Source organism: Dasypus novemcinctus, chromosome 17 (genome assembly GCF_030445035.2).
Source record: "Dasypus novemcinctus isolate mDasNov1 chromosome 17, mDasNov1.1.hap2, whole genome shotgun sequence".
NCBI classification, from domain to species: Eukaryota; Metazoa; Chordata; class Mammalia; order Cingulata; family Dasypodidae; genus Dasypus; species Dasypus novemcinctus.
Window position 1 is genome coordinate 98,135,257 of NC_080689.1, and position 14,115 is coordinate 98,149,371.

Consider the following 14,115-nt stretch of genomic DNA (forward strand, 5'->3'; position numbering starts at 1 on the left):
AACAAGGGGGTAGACAGCCTCCTTTGGGATGAAGCCTCAGCTATCCAGAAGTAGCCAGTTTCCCTCTGGGGTCTCATGCCCTCCTCTCTTTGCCCACTCCTGTTACTCCCAGGTATAGTTTAATTTCTCAATGTGTTGCCCTAGATGGGACAGTTGAAGTGCTGGCAGCAGGGCCTGTAGTTTGGGTGCTTTCTTGGCTGCCTGTCAAGCCAATTCATTGGCAAGTGTATTTCCTTTAGTAACTGCATCTGTTCCCTTTTGTTGTCCCTGTCAGTGGATGACAGTGACCCTACTTGGTTTCTAGACCATTTCCAGTAGTTGAAGGTTTTCCTCTTTTTTTTTGAATTTCTTTCCCCCTTTCAGTTAAGAGTCCCCTCTCCTTATAAATTGCTCCATGGATATGTACAGTAGTGAATGCATATTTATAATCAGTGTAAAGGTTTACCATTTTCCCAGTGGCCAGTTGTAGGGCTTGGATTAGTGCCCAGTGTTCTGCTTGCTGTGCAGACCACCCTTTAGGTAGGTAGCTGCTTCTATTACTTTTCAGCCATGTTGATTGTGTATTTAGCAAGCCTCTCCCCATCTCTGATAAAACTCCTGTTGTCTGTGAATTGGGTTTGCATTATCATTCAGGTCCCTAAGTCCTAGCTGGATTTTTTCTATCTTTTTATCGACCCCTTCTACTATCTGTTTGATTTCTGATGTACTGTCTTCCACATCACTAATTCTCTGCTCTGCTTCTTCTAGTCTGCTGATATTTGCTGCAAGTGTATTTTTGATTTCTTGAGCTGTGGTGTTCATTCCCATCATATCTGTTATCTTTTTGCGTATGTCTGCAATTTCCCCTCCAAGTGATGTCTTCTTGTTGTTAACCTCTTTCATTACTTCATCAAATTTGTCGGTGACAAATGTTCTGAGATCTTTCATTGCTTGTGCAAAGTTCTGCTCCCCTTCCTGATTTTTGGCTTGTTGATTGGATTCAGCCATGTTTTCCTGATTACTGGTTTGGTTTGTAGATTTCTGTTGCTTTCTGGTCATTATTTAATCTTGATGGATTTAATCAGTTCCTTAACTTCTTTGTCTACTCTTGGAGATTAATTAGCTGTTGTTTCTGTGTAAGTGTTATATCTTCTCTTTGTCATTTTGTTCTTCTTATTCTAATTTCTTGTTGTTGCTTAAGTTCACTTTAAAGGAAAGTATTAGTGCCGGGGAAAGGCAATTGTGTAAGCAAGGGAAAAGTGTAAAGTAGTATTGGTGATATATGTTAACAAAGCAAGAATATGAGATCTGGGAGGATGGAGGTTAGATTCATGTAAATTGTGTAGAGTTATAGCAGTAGGTAGAGTACCTATTATGAGGTAGATGATTGAATATGGGAGGAATATGGTATGAGCTAAAAAGCTATTGTTTTCATGAGAGAAGGAAAAAGAAAAGAAAGGTAATAGTTTCAAGAGTGGGTAACAGACAGAAAATAAAACAAAGGTATTAGAAATTAAGACTTAGACACTTCATGGATCAAAGAAAGGGAGGTGGGAGGTGGAATATAGGAGAGACAGTAGATGATGGCAGATATCAAGATGTAGGGGAGAGAGGATAGTGTAGGTAGCCTAAATCAGTTCACATAGAAATGAGGCAGTGGAGGATGAGAAAACCTCAGCAAATGTGAGGTGTTTCCTGGTGCACCTATTGTATAATTGAGTTAAAATAAAATAAGTAGAAGATGAGGGACATGAAGGGGAGAGAAAACAGAAAAAGAAAACAAATTAAAAAATAAAAAATAAAAATAAAAAAAGGGGGGGAAGAGAAGAAAGGAAGAAAGGAAAAGGGGGTGGGCAAAGGGTGGGAAACAGGTAGGGGAAAGAAAAAAAATCAGATATACACGACCCACAATTAAAACACCAGCTACACAAAAACAACCACAAAAAAACCCCGAAATAACTGAATAAAAAAAAAAAGACTTTGGGGGATATGCTGTGAGAAAAGGCTAGGGGATAATGTGGTGTTAGCAATCAGGACATTAAAAAAAAGTAAAAAATAAGACAAAATGAAAATAAAAACAAAACAAAATGAAACGATAAAGAAAAAATGCCAACATTGAAGGCTAGGGCTTTCAAGGACCTCAGATGGACCTCAGGGCATGATGGATTCAGGGGTGGAAAGTCTGAGATATTAAAGACTCAAGAGGTGTGATTCTCTGGGGTGTGGGCCACCAGAGTTTAGGGGATTCAGACCAGACAACCTCCAATCTGGTCAACAGGAAGCCTAGGAGCCCCGCAGTGTAACACAGCCCTCAGGGATCCCCACAGCTGGGCGCCAGCCCTATGGAGGAAGTCAGATCCGCAAACTCTATATTATGTCTGAACCCTGCAATTCACTTACTTAGTAGGGCTCATTAATGTGGATATATCGCCACTTCAGCTTTTGGACAGCTCCCGCCCTGTGCTTCCAGAACACTGCCACTTGACGGCGCCTTTACACTGCAGCCACTTTACTGGCACAGATCTGAAGCCTGGCCTGTGACGCCGAAAACAGATTCCAAAACTGGAATTCCCAAGCTTCGCAAAATATTCCCTAATCGGCTTCCAGACGTGTCCCCCTCCCTCGCCGCACCCTGAGACAACTTCCCAATTACGTCCCTTTATTGCCTACAACCTAATTCGGTTGCAGATCGGCAGCCAGGGTGTGGGGGCGGGGCTTCAGGCGGAAGCGCTATTATTTGTGTCCGCCATCAAAAATTTCCCCCCGCTTCACAACAAAACACCATCTATCTCCCCAAATCGATCCACAAAGGCGACCCATCGCATCAACCCGCCAACAGCCCGCCCAGGACTCGCGAACTCACCAGCACCGCAGAGCCACCAAAAAGCTGAGCCACTGTGCAGCACTGCGGCTCCATCCACCCCCAAGAGGGAGGAACCCATGTGGGGTTCTCACCTCCGGGCAATAGAACCTAAATTATATCTTACAGACTGATCCTCTCTGTTACCTTTCCACCAAATCGATGTCCAGATACTTCCTGCCCTGCAAAAATCCCGAAAAAGCCCCACCTCGGAGAACCTCCAGCCGTGCCCAGGCATTTCTTCCCAGGAGAAATCACAAGGCAAGTTTACTCAGCGACCATCTTGCTTCTGCCCCCCTGTGAATTGGGTTTGATCTGGGCAAGGAAGTGGCCTGTCCTGGAGGTCAGGGCTACTGGCATACACCTCTTTTGTTACTTCTGTGCAGTCATGTTCAGGGGTTATGCTTTCATTTGGCAGGAAAGTGGCAGGATTCAGGGTGCACATGGTTTCTACTGTTATTCTGGGGTTTTCACAAAGCAGTTCTTGGTAATGAGTGAGGCTGGGATTGGATAGCCAATGGTGACTGTGTGAGTTCACAAAAGCCATGACTGCATGTGGTACCATGACATGAACAGCTTGCCCAATGTGAGCTTGTTGGCTTCTTTGACAAGGACTACTGTTGCTGCTAAAACCCCCAGGCAGGGAGGACACCTGGCAGCTACAGGATTTAAGTGTTTGATAGATAGACAACACGTCTCTGCCAGGGGTAGACTGAGTGAGTACTCCTAGGTCCAACTTCTTTTTCTCACACACAAACAGGTTAAAGTCCTCAAATACATCTGGAAATCCTAGGGCAGTGTCCTAGCTGGGCTGATTTTAATTTCTTTGAAGGCTTTCTGTTGGGTTACACTCTGGATGAGGGTTCTTTTCTAGGCCCATGAGGACTTCATAAAGGGGTTTAGCGATAGCCACAAAACCGGGGATCCAGATGTGACAGAATCCTGTTCCCCACAGAAATTCACAGAGCTTTATTTTAGTGGAAGGTGCTGGGATAGTGCAAATTACATTCTTTCATTCTGGTCTGAATGTTCAATGCCCTTTTGAGATGATGAGACCTCGATACCTAACTTACTGCTGACCAATCTGAGAATCTGAGATTTTTCCAAGATATTTTATAGCCAATTTGTGTTAGAAGTAGTAGAAGGGCTCGAATTCCCCCCAAGCAATTTTCTTTGATTTGCTAGCCATCAGGAGGCTATCTACATACTGAGAGTATATTTTATTTTTTATAGAATAAAACAATTTTATTACATCGAATAGCAACCAAAATTGGTGTAAATAGTCTTGTGAGCAACACAGTTTTTTGTTAGCAAGCAAATTAATCAACTGTAGAGAAAAAGGTTCCATCTTATTGAATCATTTACTAAAACTTTGGTGACATCAATTAATATACTTTTTCCTTTTTTTACCACTTTATTTTTGAAAAATTTAAAATTTAAAAATATTTACATTTAAAAATATGAGGTCCCCATATACCCCCATCGTCCTTGCTCCACTCCTCCCACATCAAAACCTCTTTCATCATTGTGAGATATTCATTGCATTTGGTGAATACATTTTTGAGTGCTGCCACACCATGTGGATAATGGTTAGCATTGTAGTTTACACTTTCCCCCAGTATACCTAGTGGGCCATGGCAGGACATAAAATGTCCAGCATCTCTCCCTGCAGTACCACCCAGGATAACTACAAGTCCTGAAAATGCCCACACATCATATCTCTTCTTCCCTCTCCCTATCTTCAGCAGCTACCGTGGACACTTTCTCCACATCAATGCTACAATTTCTACCATTACCAATCACAATAGTTCCATAGCAGAATATCAGTAAGTCCACTCTAATGCATACTCTATTCCTTCATCCTATGGACCCTGGGATGGTTATGTCCAGTCCCCCTCTATATCAAGAGGGGATTTTGATTCCACATGGATGATGGATACAATTCTCCTTCTTGCATTTGTAAGCACTCTTGGCTTGCTGGTGCAGTGGTTAAACTTTTCCACCTCCCTGTTAGCTGTTGAAAGTAATTCCAATAAACCAGAAGGTAGGAGTTGCAAGTCTGCTGAGGCTCAGGGCCTGGCTGTCACATGGACAGTCCAGAGATTCAGGTCTCCTGAGTATACACCAACCCCAGTGCCAATGACAGGTCTGGTAAAGTAATAGAAGAGGCATGTGTAGGAAGGTCACATCTGAGTCCAACCCCATCACACTCTGGAACACAAACTCCAAAGTAGGGCCAACTGACATGGCACTGAATTCCAGAGTCACCTGCCATGACTGTAGAACCTGTGGGTCTCCATAGCCTTCTGTAGAACCAGTACCTGGGCTTGTAAATTCTTTGGCTGTCTCTGGGACCCTGCTGAGGCATGCATGAGTGCAACCCCTCTGATGACCTCCTGACTCTTTTTTGGAGACTCATAGCCATAGACACTCATTTGTCCTTTCCATTTCCCCCTTTTATCCAAAGTCAAAAAGCAGTTTTTAACACCTGATCTCACATGAAGTCTGAGATAGTCTGCTGGTCTGAGTTGACCCTTTCATTCAAGGTTTTTTCCTAGTTACATCATCAGTGGGTGCTTCATAATAATCTCTTGGTGCCACAAAGACTCATCCTCAAGAGTCATGTCTCATGTTGGGGGCAAGGTAATGCATTTACATGCTGAGTTTGGCTTAGAGAATAGCCATATTTGAGCAATATGGTGGCTCTCAGGAGGTAAGTCTTAGGCACCCTGCAGCACTAAGCCTAGTTCATATTTCAGGAACACAGGCTCATAATTGTAGCCATCTGTATCAAGGGCTCATTCTTGGACCATCCATCTTTATTGGTCTTTGCCATTGCACTTGGGGGATTGTTGCTGTGCCATTGGGGAATGCGATAGAGCTCCCCTGGCTAGGAACTAGGCACTCCCTCAGTTGTCATTTTTAACTGTAACCACTATGAAATATCCAGATATTTTTATGTACCCTACATATATGCCCTGGAGAGCTCCCTCACAACCATGTGCCCCCTATCAATAACACACCACACCACTGTTCTTCCCCTGCCATATTTGCACTTCTCTGTGGTCCAAAACTTATTGGAGTTGGAGGAGAATGTAAGAGCAACTAGAAAGACAAAAAGAGGGAAAAAAATCAAACAAAATATGACAAACAGAAATCCAAAGAAAATATGGCTAATATAAGTAATTCCTTGAAAGTAATAATACTGAATGTCAATGGATTAAACTCACTTGTCAAGAGACTCAAACTGGAAGACTGGATAAAGAAATCTATATGCTGTCTGCAAGAAACACATCTTAGACCTAGGGATTCAAAGAGGTTGAAAGTGAATGGCTGGAAACAATGTTACAAGCAAATAATAACCAAAAAAGGGCAGGAGTAGCTATATTAATATCAGACAAAATAGACTTTAAATGCAAAACAATTGTGAGAGACAAAGATAGACACTACATATTAGTGAAAGGGCTAATATTTCAAGAAGAAAGAACAATCATAAATATTTATTCTCCTAACAAGGACACCTCCAAATATGTGAAGAAAACACTGGAAAAATTAAGTGAAGGAATAGATGGTTCTACAATTTTAGTGGGGGACTTTAATAAACCATTATCACCTTGGACAGAACAGCTCAAAAGAAGAAAGAGCTAAAATTGAAGAACTAACTGTACACTTGGAGGAATTAGTCAAAAAACAACAAACTAACCCCAAAGGAAGAAAAAAGAATGAAATAACAAAGATCAGAGCAGAACTAAATGAAATAGAAAATAAGAAAGCACTTGAAAGAATAAACAAAACCAAGAGCTGGTTTATTAAGAAGATCAATAAAATTGACAAACTCTTAGCTAGACTAACAAAGAAAAGAGAGAAGATTCAAATACACAAAATAAGAAATGAGAAAGGCAATATCACCACTCACCCCACAGAAATAAAGACTATCACAAGAGGATACTTTGCAAAACTATATGCCAATAAGAAGGACAATTTAGAGGAAATAGACAAATTCCTAGAAACACATAAGCAGTCTACATTGATAAAAAGAAGAAACTGATGATCCCAACAAATCAATGTAAAGAGATATAATCAGTCATTAAAAACCTCCCAACTAAGAAAAGATCTGGGCCAGATGGCTTCAGAGGTGAATTCTACCAAACATTCCAGAAACAACTAACACCAATCTTGCTTAAATTCTTCCAAAAAATTGAAACAGAAGGAACATTGCCTAACTCATTCTATGATGCCAACATTACTCTAGTACCAAAGTGAATCAAAGATACCACAAGAAAGGAAAATTACAGACCAATCTCTCTAATGAACCTAGACACAAAAATCCTCAGCAAAATACTTGCTGATTGTATTCAACAACACATTACATGAATTAAACATCACGACCAAATGGGATTAATTCCTGCTATGCAGGGATGGTTCACATAAGAAAATCAATTGATGTAATATATCATATACACAGATTGAAAGAAAAAATCACATGATCATATCAATACATGCAGAAAAATCATTGGCCAAAATACAGCACACTTTCTTGATAAAAACACTGCAAAAGATAGGAGTAGAAGGAAACTTTCTGAACATGATAAAGAGTATATATGAAAAACCCACAGCTACCATCATTTAAATGGTGACATCCTAAAATCTTTTCTCCTAAGATCAGGAACAAGATAAGGATGCCCACTACCACCCATTTAACATAGTCTTAGAAGTACTTACTCAAGCATTGAGACAAGAACCAGACATAAAACACATCCAAATTGGAAAGGAAGAGTCAGAATTTCAGTATTTGCAGATGATATGACCCTATACATGAAAAAGCCTGAGAAGTCTACAATGAAGCTTCTAGAACTTACAAATGATTTCAGTAAAGTCACAGGTTACAAGATCAATGCACAAAAATCAGTAGCATTTCTGTACACAAATAATGAGTAATCTGAAGAGGAAATCAAGAAACAAATACCATTTAAAATAGTAAATTAAAAAATCAAATACCTAGGAATAAATTTAAGTAAAGATGTGAAAAACTTATACACAGAAAACGACACAACACTGTTCAAGGAAATCAAAGAAGATCTAAATAAATGGAAGAATATTCCCTGTTCATGGATAGGAGGATGAAATATTATTAAGATGTCCATCCTACCAAAACTATTCTACAGATTCCATGCCATCCCAATAAAAATCAACACAGCATTCTCTAATGAATTAGAGAAACAAATGATGAAATTTATTTGGAAAGGAAAGAGGCCCCGAATAGCCAAAGACATATTGAAAAAGAAAAACGAAACTGGAGGAATCACACTACCTGACTTCAAAACATACTACAAAGCTACAGTAGTGAAAACGATATGCTATTGGCAAAAGAATAGACACACCAACCAAAGGAATTGAATTAAGAGTTCTGATAAAGATCCTCATATATACAGCCATATGGCATTTGACAAGGCCACCAAACCCTCTCAACTGGGAGAGAATGGCCTCTTCAACAGTGGTTCCTGGAGAACTGGATTTCCATATGTAAAAGAATGAAAGAGGATTACCAACTCACACAATACACAAAAATCAACTCAAGATGGATCAAAGACCTAAATATAAGAGCCAAGACCATAAAGACCTTGGAAAGCAATGTTGGGAAGCATCTACAGGATCTTGTAATAGGAAATGGCTTCATGAACTTCACACCCAAAGCACGAGCACCAAAAGAACAAATAGATAAATGGGACCTTCTCAAAATTAAAGCCTTTTGCACCTCAAAGGAATTTATCAAGAAAGTGAAAAAAAAATAGTACATTTTACACCCTCCGGTGTGTGGGTAGGAGGGTACATCTACCTCCAGGTCTTCTCCGAAGAGTGTGGGGAAGTTTCTGAAGTCCTACAGGAACTGAGTCTAAGTTAATTGAGTTTTTTGTTGAGTTTTGGGATTTTCTCATTCAAAAACAAATAGGGACTGGCTCTGGGGAACTAACCACAGGTTAGTTCAGACAAGTAAACCAGGTGGCCTCAGGTGGCGATGTCCCATTAAGGTGCATAGGTTAGGAATGCCAGGTAATGGGTGATGGTAGCGTTGTTTATGTCTTGCAGGCCTTGGACAGGTTGATATCCTAGCAGGCTTTTTACTGGCAGCACTGGAGTGTTCCAGGGTGAAGTCCTCCCCCCTTTTTGGGGTGGCCTTTCTTGGTTACTTAGGGCTGGATTCCCTAAGGCTGCTGCTAACAGGGAGGCCTATTGTTTCATTCACTTTTTCACTTTGCTTTCAGCAGTTTCATCCCAATTGATAAATACTTTGTGACTTCAAGAAGTTGGGAGATGTTCATCCCTGTGAACCCAAGTAGCTTCTGAAGTTTCTATCTGATGTCTGGTGCAGCCTAGGTGATGAAAGCTGTGCTGACCATTCTCTGGCTTTCCAGGGCTTCTGGGTTGAAGTGGGTGTAGATTGTGAAGGCCTTGCAGAGTCACTCATAGAAATCTCCTGGAAGATTTTCAGGCTTTTGTGTGACAGAGGCCATTTTGGACATGTTTGTGGGCCACCTTGCTCCTTCCCATAACCCTCTGAGGAGGGTTTCTCAATACTGCTGAAGGGCAGCCCATCCATGATCTGTGTTAATGTCCCAGGCTGGTTGAGGTTTCAGTGCTACTTCCTGGGCTCATTCCTCTGTCTCCAAGACACCTGCAGGGGTCTGTTCTCACAATCCCTTTCTGGTTTCTGTGAGGATCTGGCATTTCTCTTCTGTAATGAATAGACTTAAAAGGAGTTGGCAGCAATCATCCAAAGTGGGGTGGCGAATTTGGAAAATGGACTCCATGAGGTTGATAAGAGCTTGAGACTTTTCTGAATATGAAGGACTGTGGTTCTTCCAGTTTAACAGGTTTGTAGTTGTGAAAGGCTGATAAAACAGAATTGGCCTCCCGAGTTGGACTCTTCCATGTACACTGACCCCTGGGTTGGACTCTGTGTTTCATGAAAGGGCAACTGAAGTGTGGGTTGTGCTGATCAAAGTCTTCTTGCCAAGGGGGTTTCAGGATCCCCCTTTGGGGGGGTGGGGGGCTGATGGACCTGGGAGACTGAATATGAAGGAGTCTCATGAAGTTCTGTTTGTGGAGGCTCCGGGGCAGGGAGATGTCCTGGAATGGCTGGAACATATGGAAGGTGTAAAGGGTCTTCCTCCAGAGATCTTTGTAGAACAATAGGTTTTTGAGGTCTGGCCATTTGAGTTACTAGGATCCTACTCTGACTCTTCCCTCCAATAGTCAGTCAAACCCCAGGGGGCAGGGTTTGGGAGATTTCTAACTAGGAATTGATGTAGGGAAACTGATCAGGGTGGCTGGGAGTCCCAGTGTCTTCCTGACAAACTTCACAAAACTTGGCTACCTCTAGGGTTCCCTCTGAGGGCCAGTTAACACTAAATTTAGGCCACTCCAAATCACACAGTGTCTGGAGAGTTCTGGGGGACACAGACACCATAATCCCTGGAAAAACCCTTCTTGAGGTTTTTTTTTTTTAACATACCATCTAAGACTGTGAGTTTGATTGTGATGATCCCATCCCTGCACCGGTGTCACAGGACAAAGGAAGGGAGTTTCTCATGAGGCCACTCAGATGCCTGCCTGTCCATATTCATCATGAGAACTTAGGCTCATCTTATCTAAGGCATCCGTGTAGAGTCTGGATTAGGCATTATGCCATATGATGTAGTCACAGAGTGCAGGTTGCGGCCCACTCACACCCTGTAGCAAAGACCATGGATCCACAGACAGGATCAGCAGAGGCAAACCTATGTAGTCCCCACTCATTCACTCAATCACTCAGAGGTTACATAGTCCCACCCAAGGGACTGCCATATCCTGGAATCTTGAATTTTGAGATTTTGTGAGGTGATCAGTCTCCCCTTTATGTAGGACTAGCATGGCTCTCACTCATTGGGTAATGTATTACTCAACAAAATTTTGCAAGTGGGGTACAGAAGCAGAAGGCAAGAGGGATTCATTAGATAGTCTTTTGCAAGGTAATGTTATCACAGATGGATTTACAGAAGTGGGGGCAGTAATGACTCATTAGATAGTTTTCTGCTAGATTATGCTTTTTATTTCTCAACATCCGCAGACCAAATTTGTGGATCAGCAGCTGAGCCAGCCTTAGGCTGTGTCCCTCTCTCTCCCCTTTCCTGGGGTGGTAGATCCCTGGAACGCCCTTCATCTATAGTCCCAGGCCCAGAGGCCTGTCTTTAGCGTGGGGCATGAGCCTGGAAGCAGCAGCAGGTGGTTTCAACTCACTTTTGTCACCAAAATTTCCCTCCTACATTCCTCTCTCCTCTGGGCAGTGTTCAGCCTTTGCCTCATGTCCTAAACTCTAGAAAATCTTTTTCTAGGCTGTTTCAGCCTTTCCTTTAGCTATTTTTCAGGAGGAGAAGTGAGTCCATGTCTTTCTAGTCTACCATATTCCAGGAGATCTGGGTGAGATTATTTTTAAAAAGTGCTGGTGAGTTCTCCTAGACTTTGCAAGAAATTTTGTGTGAAAGGAAACTGCATGTTCCATATGGATGGATCACATGTCTGAGCCAATAATCTCTACTTGGTGAGGAAAGTTGCAGTGCATTTTACACCCTGATAGAAGATTATCTCTTCCTTGTCTCTCCTTGATTCTGGAATTTACATTTTAGTGCCTTATTCTCCCAGTTTTCCCCCTTTCTTTGCAATTACCCTCTAACTTTGGACATTCCAAAATGGACCTTTCCTATTCAAAGCCTCCTGCATGGAAGGTGGTCTTCCTCACTCACTATTTCCTTTCACACACCCTCTTTTCCATCTATAGAAGTTTCAATGTCACTGAGAGTGCTTTCCTTCCCTACTTATTTCTTGAGTGTTCTTTTCTGCTAATTTTTTTTAGTAATATCCATTTTTTCAATGGCAATTCACTTATTATTTATGCACAGCACTCTAGATACATGTGATATCTTTTCCCAGGAAAATTTCCATCTATTTTCAACTTCATCTTTAACATCATTCCTTGGATACCTGATTCCAATTCTGAGATTGGAGGATCAATCCTTAAATTAACACTTAATTGTCAAGCACATCATCACAATATAAACCTAGGGAAACCCCAGGCATTCTAGTATTATTTATGTATGCTAATCTAATATTTGAGTTAATGAAACTTAGATGTAGGATAGGTCCATCAAATCTGAGGCAAATACACTGAGCATGCTTACCTACATAACAACTCCTTTCACTAACAATGTATATACTTTAAGCAATAATGATAGTATAGAATTGATGTCATTCATTCAAGATATAATTATTTAATTTGTACTATGTCTAAGGTACAAAATACCTGCTTTCATTCTAGTTGGTGGAAACATAAAATCACATGTGTATGTAAATATTTACTATGTCATTTTTTCCATTATTTTTAAAGGATATTTAGAATACGTAAATGTTACAATAAAAATATATGGGAGAAGTGAACGTGGCTCAACTGCTAGAGCTTTCACCTACCATACAGGAGGTCCACATTTTATACCCAGTGCCTCCTGGCTAGTGTGGCAATCTGGTCCATGTGGAATTCTGCCATGTGCAAGGAGTGCCACCCAGTGCAGAGGTATCACCCAATTAGGAGTGTTCCCTCATGTGGGAGTGACCCCCCATGCAAGGAGTGCGACCTGGTGCTGCCCACACAAAGATCTGATGCAGCAAGATGATGCAACAAAAAGTGACACAAAGAAGAGACAATAAGAGATGCAACAAACTAGGGAGCTGAGGTGGTGCAAAGAATGATTACCTCTCTCCCACTCTGCAAGATCCCAGGATGGTTTGCCAGAGCCACCTAATGATAATATAATAGACACAGAAGAACACACAGTGAATGCACACAGAGAGCAGACAATGGGGAGGGAAGGGGGAGAAAATTTTTTAAAGAAATAGAAAATATAGGGAATTCCCATATACCTCACCCTATGTCCCTCCCACATTTCCTCCCATTAACTGCATCTTTCATTAGTGGGGCACATGTGTTATAATTGATGAACACATATTGAAGCATTGCTATGAAACATGGTCTAGAGTTTGCATTATGTTTTACACTTTACACCACACAATTTTATAGGGTTTGACAAGATATATTATGGCCTATATCCATCATTGCAATATCATATGTAACAATTCTAATGTCCTAAAAATGGTCCTTGATACACCTATTCTTCCCTCTTCTTTTCCTCGGATCCTCTGGTGACCATTGTCTTTATATCTGTGTTAAAAATTTCCACGACTTGAATAAGTTTACTTTGGTCCATAACTTCATTCTTCCCATATGTTTGTTCATTCCTCTATCTTGAGGGTTTTGGGATGGTGATGCCCATGCTGCTTCTGATTGAGAGGGGCCTTAGAACCCATGAGGCAGATGGATGGAACTGTTATTTCTCCCTTTTATCCAAGGTCTTTTTCCAAATGCATCCCTAGTTGGAACTTGGTCAGAATCCTTTGATACCAGGTAGGCTTATTCCTGGGAGTCGTGTCCTATATCAGGCAGAAGGCAGTGAGGTTATATGCTGAGTTTGGCTTAGAGAGAGGACACATTTAAGTAACAAGGAGGACATCAGGAGTTAATTCTCAGGTAGCATATATTCTAGGATAAATTTCAATTTTACAAGTATAAAATTCATAAATACTAGCTTTAATATCAAGTGCCTGGCATTTTGTTCTGTCCTCTTCTCCTAGGCATGGCCTATGTACTGTAGAGATTCTTGACACTCTTAGAGAATGTAGCAGGACAACCAATCATGGGAATTTACTTTTTATTGGTTATTATGTGGGTATTCACCCAATGAGTTCATACCCATGACAACAAAAACATATTCACATTCCATAGAGGCATTCCCCAGGTGCATTATTTCCCACAAAACCCCCATAATGACACCCTGTACTAGTGATCCTAACCTGCCACAGGTGTAAGTTTATGTAATCCTAAACTTCCCCAAAAACAAAACCACCCCAATTTTTTGGATTGTTTCTTTCATCACTATATAATCTGCTATCTTTTTTTGTCTTTATTAATTTTTTAATACTACAATAAAAAAATATGAGGTCCCCATATACTCCCCACCCACCACACCTCACTCCTCCTCCCATAACAACAATCTCCTCCATCATCATGAGACATTCATTGCATTTGGTGAATACATCTCAGTGCACTGCTGCACCTCATGGTCAATTGTCCACATCGTAGTCCACTCTACATGTTCCAACCAGTGGGCCATGGGAGGACATACAATGTC